Below are 14,412 nucleotides of genomic sequence, written 5' to 3' on the forward strand. Positions count from 1 at the left end.
TATAGATGTGCCCAGTGATAAGCAAGGTCTCAATGCATGGACATGCATCTTTCTGTTAGTGTTACAGCAGAGAAGGACAGTCTCATCTATCATAAACACCTTGCACACCTCTTTTGTTCACTCGAATCCCAGTGAATCCCAAGGGATGTTTGGGACTTAAGTGACTTGGGATCCCTTTTGTTCACTCAAGCCCTCAGTGAATAAAAATCCCTGGGAAAAGTACTAGATCACATGGGGGGAAAGAACAGAGAAGGTGCTTGAAACGCACAGTTTCCTCTCATGGGGCCATGCTGACCAGCACAAGCCTGCCTTGGCAGACTCAGTGCACATGGAGACTGCCATTGCTATAAATGCTGTTATTGTGTGCCCTTGGCTCTAGTGACAAGTTAAAGCATCATGCGATGAACCTAAAGCTCTGTTACTGTTGTTCAGCTTGGCAGCGGACAGCACAGACAAATGAATGCAGGAGGATCACAATAGCAGTCTGAAACCTCATAATGCAGGAGGCCTTGGCACGAGCAACACAGGACTTGGCCCAGTTAAGAAGGCAGTGGGAAGCAACAGTGAATTATTTCAAAGCAAGTAGCAGGGCCTTAGCCCTGATTCAGAGCTTTGGGTCCAGGCGCTCATGCTCTGTAGGAATAGCAATGCATTGCACCGAACACTTTAATGGAAAATAATAGAAGAAATGGCTCCTTCGCAAAGCATGAATGTACGTGACCAGCAAAGCAGCCTTAGCAGCACACAGCTTGGGGGGGGGAGGGACTTCCTAATAGGGAAAGCTGTAGGACAGTTGAACAAGCTGCTGAGGAAGTGGTGGGATCTCATCCCCTGGAGATTTTCAAGCAGAGAGTGAAGGGGCTCATGTCTGGGTTGGTCCAGGGACAGTGAATCCAAATCTGTGCAGAGGCATAAATAGGATGACCCTTGTGCTTCTATCACAGCCACGACCCAAGATATGTGTCGATTCCTCCTAGTCTCTCTCTGTGTTCATTTTATTTATTTTATTTAGCGTTTGCAGTTTTGGCATATTGTTTCAGCCACCTTAAGACATGTCATCACCAGTGTGAAGAGCCTGAAGGTACCTGGTATCGCAGTAAATGGACACGAGTCAACAGTGTGGGACATGGTTTGAACTTCTCTACAAGGGCATTTGGTGTCATTGTGAAAGGCCCTCTGGTATAGTGAATAAGGCACAGTGAATTAATTTAAATGTATCATATAAAGACATGGCTGTGCAGAAAGGGGACTGTCCTTTCTTTTTGCCTCCATGCTGGTCTTTTTTCTTCTTTTTTTTAACTTCTGGGGGAAAATTAAGTCTCCATTCATTTTGCTGACCTCTGAAAGATCCAGTTGGTGGTTTCAACCTGACTGGGCAACACGGGACTACTTTTAGGGTAACTGATGGAGTTAAACTGGACTGAGGATACATCAACCCTGCAATCACCACTGTGAGTACAGCTCATCTGCACTTAAGCCAGCTTGAAAGTAGGTAGCCTGAGAAACTACGATAGGAAAGAGCTCACTATTGGCTGCAAATCTAGTCTGGGAAGCTGAGTAAGGATTTGACCAGCTAGCCAGGCTACCACTGCAAGCAGTAACTAATCTATCTGGTTTGAGGATGAGCTTTCTGAGTACGCATGAGGTAGTCACAATAGTCACTACGGTGTGTGTGCAAGGAAAATATGCACCTTTATAGACTAACTAAATGGGATGTCTATGTCTGTCTATCTATCTATGCAGCTATAGATATATAGATATAGAAAAGAAGTGTTTGTGAACTCTACACCAGGGGGGCTGCAAAAAGGATGGAGCTGAGCTGTTCTCAGTGGGGGCAGATGACAGGACAAGGAGCAATGGGCTTGGGTTGCAGCAAGGGAAATTGAGGTTGGATATTAGGAAAAACTTGGTGAAGCACTGAAACAAGCTCCCTGGGGAGGTGGTGGAGTCTCCATCCTTGGAGGTGTTTAAGACCCGGGTACACAAAGCTCTGGCTGGGATGATGCAGTTGGGACGGGTCCTGCATGGAGCAGAGGGTTGGACTAGATGTGACATCCTGAGGTCCTTTCAACCCTATTTTTTTGTAATTCTATGAACACAATCTTTTCCCTGAATGTGCTTGAGATAAGACTTAAGATCAGAGTGTGCCAACATAGAGTGAAATTCCTGTATTGCAACTATCCTAATGAATTTCTATTTTAAATGATATTTGAGTGTTGCGTGAGCCTTGTGCTTTGCCTTTCCCACAAAGAGATATCAATCACCCTGGTTTTTAAAAAGGCAGTCTGCTATATTTTCTAATTTCTTCTAATGTCAGCTCTCTACAAGCCAGGGAAAAGCTCTGATTTTATGCGGTGAGGAAACTCAAATGTCCTTTGACCTTTGCAGATATTATTGCAAAGATAATGAATCCAAAGAGGAACTAAAGGGCAGAATTTATTTATCTCAGTAGATTACAAAGCTTTCATGCATATGTATTTTTTTTAATAAAGCAGTGAGTCATAAGCTTTTCTCAGGTGTAGAAAGCAAACTCCAGAAAAACTTGGCCTGTCAGGTTTCAGCCACCCTGGCTGACGAGGCAGGTCTCTATCCTCATTCCCATGCACAGTGCTGCGAGTCAAATGCCAGGTTCAGTTTTGGAGAGCATATGTGGGTCACAAACCTCTCCTGTACACGATGGAGGGAGGTGCTGCTGACCTTGTGGCATCTCTTGGACCAGAAGGAGCATTTTTGTGCTCCGAATGCAGCGGGTTCAGACAAGTTTGAATGATTACATAGAAAATGAGGGCTGGAAGGGATCTCAGGAGGTCACATCTAGTCCAACCCCTGCTCCAAGCAGGACCAGCTCCATCTACATCATCCCAGCCAAGCCACTAAAAACCTCCTAGGATGGAGATGCCATCGCTTCCCTAGGTAAAGCTATTTCAAGGGGGCAGCCACAAGTAAAGGTCTATCCTATACAGATAGTGGTCCTCTATTCATCACTATAATATCTGAGTGCCTTCCAGCTGTGCAAGGTCACCAGCTTCTGTCACATGTGGTTCCTTCTTCCTCTCATCTTCTCCTCAGGGCAAGCTGGGCTCATGCTCTCATGGCAATATTTACATGCCCTTTGTTTGCTGTTCGACTGCATCTGCAATGAAGTTCATCCAGCCTGAAAGCACATGTTAACTGTGAATGGAAAAGCAGAATTGGAAAAGGCCCTGAGAGCTGTATTGGGGAAGAGACACTGGCAGTGCTTTGTTCTCCGAATTTTGACAGAAAAAGGCTGCTAAGTTGTTCCACGAGTGATGTTCAGTGAAGAGGGGCAACACTAAGACCAACACGTGGTACATAACTAGGATGCTAACTTCACATTATTCATCCATGCTCCAGCAGTGCTTGAAAGCTCCCCATCCTTGTCATTCTTTTGTGAACTATAAAGGAATTCAGCAACCACAAACCTTGGTGAAGAACGGTAACAGACCTGATCAAAAACTATTCCCATCCCCTGGGAAACCTGGTAGTCAAAAATGTGTTTGCATCACAAATTAGGGTGAGCATTTAGAGCACCAACACATTGCGTGGAAGAGAAAACCCCATCCATGCTTATGCAGGAGTATCCAAATCTTTCATTAAAGCATTTCTTTTTGGAGGCAGTTCATCATTACTCTGAGTTGCTGAAGTGCCTCTTGTCTCTATTCTCTTCCTGAGGCCACGCGCCATCACCAAACTGCTCCCCAGGGTGATGTGCCGTGGTCCTGCAACTCCCATGGGCCACACGGATGCAACCAGTGGGGGGGAAGTGGTGCATCATGGGAGATGTAGTTCCGCTCAAAACAGAGTAGGGAAACGGGTGTGAAGCCTGCAGGGCACAGTGCCTATTAATCAGTGTGACAGCTGAAGAGATGCACTTCAACACTGAACTGACCCCCCCAAAAAAACGACTGATCTTGGGTTGAACAAACCAAAGTAGCATTTAGGAAGAGCTGATACATCACCAAAAGTTTGTTGTTGCCCAAAGTGAGCTGAGCAGCTATCTTTAATGCAGTGTCCTCATAATGAAAAGACAGAGGAAATTGCATACAAGTGCTACTGCACCCCTTTCTGCACATCACACAGGTGATGCACTTCCCTGGGAGACCTGAATCACAGCACAGAGAATGGACAAGAAGGGGAGGGAGCGCTCTTTGCATTGCGAGGCATGCATGGACATTCATAAGAAGCACATTTCTTGTGTTATACAGAAATGATATAAATAGCAGTTCAGCTGATAATACCTGACCTGATGACCGAATGAGGAGGAACACCACAGAGTCAGCCCCGGGGCAGGATGATTTTGGCCAGAAGTGTGGGACCAGATTAACGTGACGGCTCATGAGATATGACAACAGCGACCCTTAGAGAGGTCTGAATGCTAAGGAAAGGATGGACCTGTGCTAATAAAGAGAAAAGTGTCTTTTTGAAGTTAGGCTGCCCAAATGCAAGGCTTATACCTGGAGATAATGCATTTCTTTGGGGGCGGAGGGGGATACGCAAGTTTTTGGCCATTCAGGAAAAGCAAAATAACATGTATTTATACTGAAGGAAGAGACCTGTACGCTTGAAATGCAGCGCCACAATACGGATGGCAGCGTCCTTGCCAAGGATGAGAACAGCCTTATTAAATGAGAAAGCAGGCGGTGATGGCTGTATTAGTAATGAAAAAGAGGTCCAGTGAAACGCAATTACAGCGAAGGCTTGACATCAGCATTTGTACTGTCAGGTTTGAAGGACTGACAGTCGTCTTATGTGGGGAACAGAAGAAAATGGATGGCAGCGTTTCCTGTGCACGGGCATTATGTATGGAATTAATTAGTCCTGTGGGTATATTAGAAGAGTTCATTTAAACACAAGACAAGCAGAGTCATAAACTTGAGTGAAGGACTGCGGCGAGCAGTCTGCCGCTGCCGAAGCGGCCGTCACAGATCGGGTATGTGATCCACTCTCGCTAGCAGCGCACAGCGTGCCAGACCGTGCAAGTGGCACTGGGGACATCCGGGTGACGGCTCAAATGGGTGCCAGAGCCGCAGGGCCGGCCTGCTGCTCCCATGAGCCCGTTGCCTCTCTTCTGAGAGCCATCACAGTGCAGCTGGGAATCACAAGGGTCAACAGAGAAACTTTCCTCCATTTATTACTCTGCAGGCACCAATAACACCTACTGAGGACAGCACTAGTAACCTTTCCTTTTATTGCTGGGGGGCATATTAGCAGGAAAATCTTGGGCAATCTTTCTGGTACAAGCACTCAGAACAGCAGGAGAATGTTTTTTTTCACCTTGCATATGTATATGGTGTCACTGCTGACCAGCTATTAGACCATAGACTGGAAAGCTGGCAATTAGGTTGACGTCTTTCTTTTTTCTGCATGTAGATTGAATATATCCGAGTGCATCTGAATGCTGAGCACTGTCTCATCATGTATAAAGGAGGAGTTGAGGCTTCACCCACCAAAATATTAACAGGCACTCAAAAAAGATAATATACTCATGGGTTTGCCAGAAATCTCCAGGAGATTTAGCCTTACCTATTTGAAACAATGGCTATATAATTCCCTTGTGTTTTAAACGAAGCCAAAATAAATATGGCAGTTTGACTTAACAATGTAAATTAATATAGCATCTTGTCACACTGAAACATATTTGTTTATGTCTCTTCAAAATTGACTGATGTCAAAACAGCTCTGGGAATAAATGTGTTAGTTAGTGAAATGCAGGCATAAAAACAACACAAATAGACAACAAGCAGGTGGGGTTTTTGTATGCATGCATTTACCTGTTTGGGTATGCATCTGTAGTCATCGTCTGGACAACTTGTGATTATTTTATTCCCAGAATTGTTTAATACAAGTTTATAAAAGAGGAAAGAGAAGGAATGGAGAATGCAAACTATAAAATGCAATTCCTCCTCAGATTGTAGCAGTTGGAGGTTGATCGCATGCTGGACAGAAAACCAAGTTTCCGGTATCCTTTTGCAGCTGTCAGTGAATGGTCTGATTCTGGCTGAGATGCTCTCTGCATAGAAACGGGAGGGTCTCCCAGTGGACTGGGCTGTACTGGTGGCACGTGTTGTTTAGGGCCTCCCATGACTGTGTGAATAACCGGAGCACGGGGCTCTCCTGGGTGCCATTCTCTTCCCCAGGAAGACCCAGCAGCACAAGTGGGGCATGCTTGCCAACTTTTGGTGTCAAGTCCTCTCCTCTAGATCTCTGAAATGTGGGAGAATAAATGCCCTGCATGGATGTTGCACAAATGCTCCTCGTTATGCCTCTGTTCTTATACTTATTCCACATGGAATTGATAGTAAAATATGGTAAAGACATGCATAAACCCAATGGCTATGCCATCCGTGTGACTAGAAAAGACCAGGAATGTGGCTCAGATCCATGTGACTCTTGCTAAGGATTTGGGAGAATTTTTTGCCCTGAGATCCAGAGCTGTAACTGGGGAATTCTGGATTTACACTGTAGTAAATAGGAGCAGACCTATTTTTACTTTTTAATGGAAATGTTTTCGACTTGTAAGGATAGAGAGGAGGATGGGAGAGGGACCACTCTCTTTAGTCTCATAGGTACAATAATTCCTAGCTTTTTCTTGTAACAGGTACATACCCCTTCTTAAATCCATTGTAACTTGTTGTATATGTATATGTCCCTGCAGTCCCTGTTCGTATCTGAGTTAATCAAAATCCTCATTAAAGCCAGTGAGGAGGTTGGAAGAGTACTTAGCCTTCTATTATAATAATGTTCAACCTCTCTTTATATCACCTTAGTGGACATCTGAACTAATATGGCAGAAAGCATTGCTTTCAGAGGGATTACACAATAATGAGATTTATAAAGAAATGTTCCCTCCTATTAAATACACCTTTTCTAGTGCTCCAGTGGCATATTGAAAAAGGCAGTCCAGGCTTTTAGATGTTAGTGTATGAATTGAAAGAGTGCCTCATCGGTCCCCATAATGAAGGGTCCATGGTGACATTTTATTCTGAATGGCCATTCTTTAAAGGTTAGCTATTCACATGTTCAATGGTGTAGGCAATAAAAAAGAAAAATTACTTCAGCTGGCATCTGTGAACCCAGATTTATGATTTCTTACTTATTTAAATCACTGGCATACACCTTCTGGGTGAAGTGGCAGATAGTGAGTCTCTGTCTGTGCATGTGCATACCTGTACACAGGTGAGGTATACAGAAATGGATGAATTAAAAACAAACAGACTTTGTTGCATGTAGCAAAAACCCTTGAGCCACAGGAAATGCCAGACAGCTTCAAACCATCTGCCGGCACCAGACAGAATGCCACGACAGGGGTCTAGGGCATCAGACACAAGAGGGGATGGTGCCGTGCTACGCAGCACTGCTTAGACCTTAGCTAGATAACTGAGGCAATGGGTTGAAATTGCAGCTAAGATTTGGATTAAATCTAAAAAAAAAAGCTTCCTGACAGCTAGAACGCCAAGGTGATGGAACAAGCCGCCCAGCGAAGTTGCAAGGTCCCCTTCACTGGAGGTTTTCATGAACAGGCTAGGGCAGCATTGATCTGGGGTTGTACTGGGGCTGTGCATCCTGCACTGATGTGAGTGGTTGACCCAACTGGAGGCCCCTTCCACCCCCATGGGTCTACGATCCTAGTTGTCAGGCTGATGGGCATTGAGTCTCTCCCGGTCCCTCCCGCTGGAGCTGTTCCTCTTTTACAAACTCCTGAGGCCAGAGGTCAAACCCCTCATGTGGGAGGCCAGGAATTCATCCCATGCTCCAGCTTTATACGAACAGGCCTGGCTCAGTGGGGGACTCTGAGAGAGCCCACGCCCAGTGCTCAAGGCCCCAGTGCTTAGTGCACTCCTCATAGGAGGGAAGCCTGGCCAAGTCCCTGCTCCAAATCAGGCAGAGGTGGGCAAGTGTAGTAGCCTCAATGAAAGGGGGACAGGGCATCTTTATTGCATTAATTATTTGTATTAGGAGACATCTTCAACCTGCGTAGGCTCCGAGTGAGTGCCAAGGTCCAGACAGATGCGCTTCACGACTTCCTCTTTGCTGATGACTATGCCTTATGCACAGGCAGGATCACAAGCTGACAGGCAACAGCCCATGGACCTATTCTCATCAGCCTGCGACAACTTCGGACTCACTATCAACACGAAGAAGACCAAAGTGATGTTTCAACCTGAGCCTGGCACACAATCCCAGGAACCACACATCTTGGTTAAAGGACAAAACTTGTTCATGGTCAATGAGTTTCCCTGTCTAGGCAGTACACCCTCCCATGCTGTGTCCACATCAATGGCAAAATCAACGTAAGGCTAGCAAAAGCCAGCCAGGCCTTCGGCAGGCCCATAAGTCATTCTGGGACTGTGGAGGCATCAGGATGTCGATGAAACTGTGAAGGTCTACAAAGCCATCGTTCTCCCGGCCCTCCTTTCTGCCTGCGAAGCCTGAACCGACTACCAGCATCATGCCAAGAAAGTAAATCACTTCCACTTGTGCTGCCTGCGAAAGATACTAAAGATCAGGTGGCAGGACTTGATTCTGAACACTGAGGTGCTCAGAAGATCAGCTCTCCCCGGTATCCACACCCTACTGAAACTGGGAGAGCTACGATGGGCCGGCCGGCTTTCAAGAATGCCCGAGACTCTCCTGCCAAAGAAAATCTTCTACGGAGAACTGTCAAATGTTATATGCACCAAACAAGCAGTACAAGGACACCCTAAAGAGTTTTGGCATTGACCAATAGGAGCAAATCGCTCGTGACGGTCCTTGTAGGAGGAGCACTGGCCTACGAGCATTGGTGTATGGCAGAGGCAGTGAGGAAGCACGTGGCCAGGAAAACGAGAACTTCTCGTGTCCAGTCCTCATGACTCTCCTGCCCCTGCTGCAGCAGGTTGTTCAGGCCAAAGACTGGGCTTATAAATCACCTGAGTACCCACGAGACCTAGCCTCCACCCGGCTACTCCCTCTTTCCTCTCTTTTCTCCCTCCCTTTTTCTTTCCTGCTTCCTTTCTCTCTTCTCCCCCTCCCTCCTGCTGGATGCCGTCATCTTTGCTTGCAAAGGATGAACAACAACACAACGACAACATATGTATTAGGGTTGACAAACAATTAAAAACATTCATCACAATTAATTGTGAGATTAAAAAAAATAGTCACAATCACAATTTTAATCACACAGTTAAACAATAGTCAGCACCACCCCACCCAACATCCTGCAGCCTGTGCACCCTGAGGCTCCTCCCCACCACAACCAACAGCACACAGCGCCAGCCCTGCCCAGCTCCACATCTGCTCCAAACTTGCCCCAGCTTCAGCCGACCAGCTGGAAGCCCTGTGAAAAGCCTCGATCCCAGCCCACCCGCACCCACTCCAAACTCACTTACCCATGCTGAGAAGTGGCAGAAGCTGGGCAGAAGCTGCTGCTCAGGACAGAGGAAAAGCGGCCACTTCCCCCTTATTGCTGCCGGGACCTTCTTGCTGTGCCCAGGCTGCCCTGCGGCTCCTCTGCACTGTCAGTGCTGCCTCTCTGGGAAGCCCAGAGGCAGTGTTGATGGCAGCAGAGAGGAGCCGCAGGGCAGCCCAGGTGCAGGCTCCAGGCAGCTGCAGCAAGAAGGGCCCCGCAGTGCTGAGAGAGAGGGAGTAGCAGCTTCTGCCCAGCAGCTGCCACTGCTCAGCGTGGGCGGGTGAGTCTGGAGGGGATGCAGGGTAGGCCGGGGTCAGGGCTGTGCTCAGGGATCTGGAGCTGGTCTGCTCCACTGGTCAAAACTGTGTGTTATTAATGGGATTAAAAAAAAATAATAATACTTAAGTTGTTTTTATGTTAATCGCATAAATTAACTGTGATTAACTGGGAGCCCTAATTTGTATGTATTTCTGTCATGTCTCCTCTTCTTCATCTCCAAACAATACAGGTCTGGTCTACTCCCGTTCTCCTGCCATACTGAAGTCCCTTTTTCATCGCTCTTTATACAGACATCAGTCTTTCTCAGTTGAAATGACTAGGACAGAGCATAGCCTTCCAGTCAGGGACTTGTTCCCATTTAGAGATGGGCACTGCAGGGTTTCCAGTAGTCTTTGCCTTCATATTCCTTAGGCTTACTAATTTTTTAGTTTTTTATCCCTCCTGAACATTGAGCAGCAATCTCCATTGCATAGACACCATGACCTCCCCTACCCAGGGGCAGATCCTGGGGGCAGCACTGGTGCACTTGCACCTTCTTTGATCCCTGTCTGCTCAGAAGTTCAAAACCAGCTGCCTGGCAGTGGCTGCAGCACTTCTAGTCAGGCAGTGGTGAGGGAGGCACTTGACTTCATGGCTCATTGTCATCTACCTGATCCCTGCTAATCTCTTCATTTCACAGGTATGAATGGCCCTCTCTTCTTTTTAATGGTCATGATGTTCCACCAGTCAAGCTGTCTTTTTTTCCGCAATTCTGCTGTCTGTAGCTGCTCCTGGTAATGAAGCTCCTAATTCACAGCACTGCAGACTGTTTTAAACTAATTCCAATGAAGTTATCTTTGTTTTTGCTTCAATCTTAAACTGAATAATACAGCTGTAGGCTCTGAATGTATTAGTAAAGCTTCTAGTTTATTTTTAACTGGAAAAAAATGTGTGTTGTGTTATATGTGATGATACACCTCCCTGTCTGAACACCGCTTTTCAAAATCCTAGTTCTACCCATGCACCCATCCAGCCCTGCCTTCTTTCCAAGGGGACACATTTAACTTAGATCCTAATGGTGTGTCTGGAATGAGTCCTTTCAGTGTGTATTACTTCACATACCCCTACACCGAATCCTGCCTGCCGTCACTTGCTTACTCTGCCCACTTTCCTTGGTCCTTCTGAACTTGCTCTGTCTTCCCTAATTTTGACTGACCTAAATAATTTTGTGTCATCTGCAAATCCTGCCCCCTCACTACTGCCCTGTTTCCCAGGCTGCCAAAAAAACCCATGCTGTATGATAATCCTGTTTCATGGGAGCTGATCTTTCAGTTCCAGAAACGCTGCTTTGCTGATGCAGAAGTGTTGCATGCCTGCACAAGTATCAGAAGAGGCAGGTAGACAGTTCTCTGTGTCCTGCACTTCTCTGCTATAGGTAGGGATGTATTTATAAAACATAATAATTTTATATACAGCACTTAGCAGGGGTGGCTCTGAGCAATCAGGGAAAGCTGCCAGACTTTGAGTTTCTTGCCATTAAATTTGCTTAATCCATTCTATTTTCATCATTAAATATTCATCTTCTAATAAAAACACTGTTTGCCTCAAAACTTCATTTTTGGTAGCTAGTACTGATGAAAGTGGGGAGACAGACAGTGAATACTGATAGAGAGAAATACCACTGGAAAAAGCACATCACATCTCTTTCCTTCAGGAAAAGTACATGAGCTGCAGTGCAAATGTAGCAGCTTTCTTTCTAGGCTGTTGGTATCCCTTGATATTTTGTAACCAAAAAAGAAAGCACAGTTTGCTCATTCCCTAGACCTGAGTTTCTGCTGATTTTGAGGAAATTGCATTACCTGAAAACTTAAACTGCAAGCTATGTACCACTCTAATCCATTACTTTAATCAGTGCAAACACGACTCTCATTGAATCCTGGCCAGCTAACTAACAAACCTGCACTTTCTGGGACAGGCACTGCAGCAGAACCCAGAGTCAGTCAAGAGGTGGCAGGCACAGCATTACTTTCCCATACAAAAAATCAATCTTTGAAAGCTAGTTTTGATCTATTTTAGAACATCCATGACACCTGGATTGTCAAACCAATACTTAGTCCCAGTCCTCCTTGCTTTTTGTAAACTTTAGAACATTTAAATATAGCCTTGGCACAATTATTTTAAATGACTTTCTGCAATCTTGATATTGTTTGAAGGGTGGGGACTTTAAATTTGAGGAACATTCTTTTATACCTTCCTGTACACTTAATAATTTGCTATATTAGTGAGATGTTTGAGCAATGAAAACATCCTTCTAAGGAAGTAGAAAGCAGAGCCAGAAAAGCATAGTGTAAGACAAGAACCTCATGGTGTTTAACACCGAAAAATGCAAGGTTCTCCACCTTGGGAGGAAAAACCTGCAGCACCCTTATAGGCGCCGAAGTGCTACGTTGAATAGCACTACAGAAGAAAAAGACTTGGGGGTCATCATTGACCACAAGATGAACATGAGCCTGCAATGCGATGCTGCGGCTAGTAAAGCGACCAAAATGCTGGCGTGCATCCATAGATGCTTCTCGAGCAAATCCCGGGACGTCATTCTCCCCTTGGTGAGGCCGCAGCTGGAGTCCTGCATCCAGTTTTGGGCTCCACAATTCAAAAAGGATGTGGAGAAGCTTGTGAAAATCCAAAGAAGGGCTACGTGCATGATCAGAGGTCAGGAAAACAGATCTTACGATGACAGGCTGAGAGCCATGGGGCTCTTTAGCCTGGAAAAGCGCAGGCTCAGGGGTGATCTGATGGCCACCTACAAGTTTATCAGGGGTGACCACCAGGATCTGGGGGAACGTCTGTTCACCAGAGCGCCCCAAGGGATGACGAGGTCAAATGGTCACAAACCCCTGCAAGATCGTTTCAGGCTGGACATAAGGAAGAATTTCTTTACTGTCCAAGCCCCCAAGGTCTGGAACAGCCTGCCAGCGGAGGTGGTTCAAGCACCTACGTTGAACACCTTCAAGAGTAAATTGGATGCTTATCTTGCTGGGATCCTATGACCCGAGCTGACTTCCTGCCCTTTGGGCAGGGGGCTGGACTCGATGATCTCCCAAGGTCCCTTCCAGCCCTGATGTCTATGAAAGGGTGACAATATTTGGATCTTGGAGAGCATTGGATTTGCAGCTGAATAAAAGGCTATAACCTGTGGTCTAGAAAAGCTGCTAACCACAAGGCAGAATGATATGTTAAAAGTAACACTGCAAGATGCTTAGGCAAGCATTTTCTTAACAATGTAGTAGTGTTTTAAGATATGTAGCTCATTATGTAAAAGAAACAGGATGCAAACCACTGGCTATCATTAGAAGATAAAGCAGACTTTGCTTATGGATGCTTAGGCTAAGTAGCCATCCTAACTGTGTCAACCATTTTCAAGTGAGTCTGTGTAAGTCTGTGTGCTGTGAATGAGGTGAAGTGTTAGGAATGTGGAGATGGTATAACACAGGACTGAAAAACAGGCTGGAACGTGAAAGACAACATGTAACTGGTAACAGAATTCTAGATAAACATATGCAAAAAGGTAAATGGTCATTGGCAAAGAAGCCTCCAGAGGCTTCCAGGCTTTGGTTGAAGTCCAGCCAAGTGACCAAAAGAAGTGGGGTCAGGGTCCTAGGCATGTGCTCATAGCAAAAAAACATGTCAATAAGTGAAATACATAGGTAATTCCATGGTAATGAAACAAACAGTAAACAGAGGCAGAGCTTAAAATGGTAAAGACTAAGGGTGGACCAAAGGAGGGATAAAGGTAGGGTAAATGTTAATGAATATAAACCAAGGTATATAAATATGGAAAACAATAATATTCAGTGCAGCTCCCCGATTTCTTGGAGCTAGTCCAAAGCTGTCTCCATTTTGAATAAAGCTGTTGATGAGCAATGTGTGCAGGTGCTGTGTGATGGCATCGATCCATTGTCTCCCTAATTGTTGGGCATCTCATGGAGTCGGGGTCTAACACGGGAGATGACCTGGTGAGGGGGCTGCAGGTGCTCGATTGCCTGAGCTACAGTGATCATCGCCTTCTAGAATTCACCATCCAGTGCAAGGTGGCAAAGGCCTGCAGCAAGGCAGCAGCCCTAGATTTGAGGAGAGCAAACTTCACCGAACTAAGGAGAATAGTTAGGGAAGCACTGAGGTCCCAGAGGGGAGGGGAGCCAGGTGACCAAGGAGAGTGGTCGCTTCTCAAGGAGACGATCCTCCAATCCCAAAGAGAGGTAATCCCAACAAGGATCAAAGGGAGCAAGAGGGCACACAAGCCTCCATGGCTCATCAAAAGCATCCAGGAATGTCTCCTAGCTAAAAGGGAGGTGTACACCCAATGGAAAAGAGGCGACATCACCAGGGATGACTATACTGCAGTTGCTCGGGGATGTAGGGAGGCAGTCAGGAAGGCCAAGGCAGAGATGGAACTGGGACTAGCTTCCCGGATTAAAGACAATAAGAAGTCCTTCTTCAAATACATAGGGGGTAAAAAGAAGGGGGTAATGTGGGGCTCTTGCAGGACACATTAGGAAATTTGGTCGTCACACCAGATGACAAAGCTAACATATTTAACAATTTGTTTGCCTTCATCTTCCTAAGCAGGGACCGTAACATCCACCTCCCCGCTGGGCCCCACCTCAGGACCCAGGGGAGGCGCACCTGGGCCAAGGGTTAGTGAGGAACTAGTTAGGGAGCTTCTGGAGGGACTGGACGTATTC

This window comes from Crocodylus porosus, unplaced genomic scaffold, assembly GCF_001723895.1.
Source record: "Crocodylus porosus isolate Cpor-Errol unplaced genomic scaffold, CroPor_comp1, whole genome shotgun sequence".
Classification (NCBI taxonomy): domain Eukaryota; kingdom Metazoa; phylum Chordata; order Crocodylia; family Crocodylidae; genus Crocodylus; species Crocodylus porosus.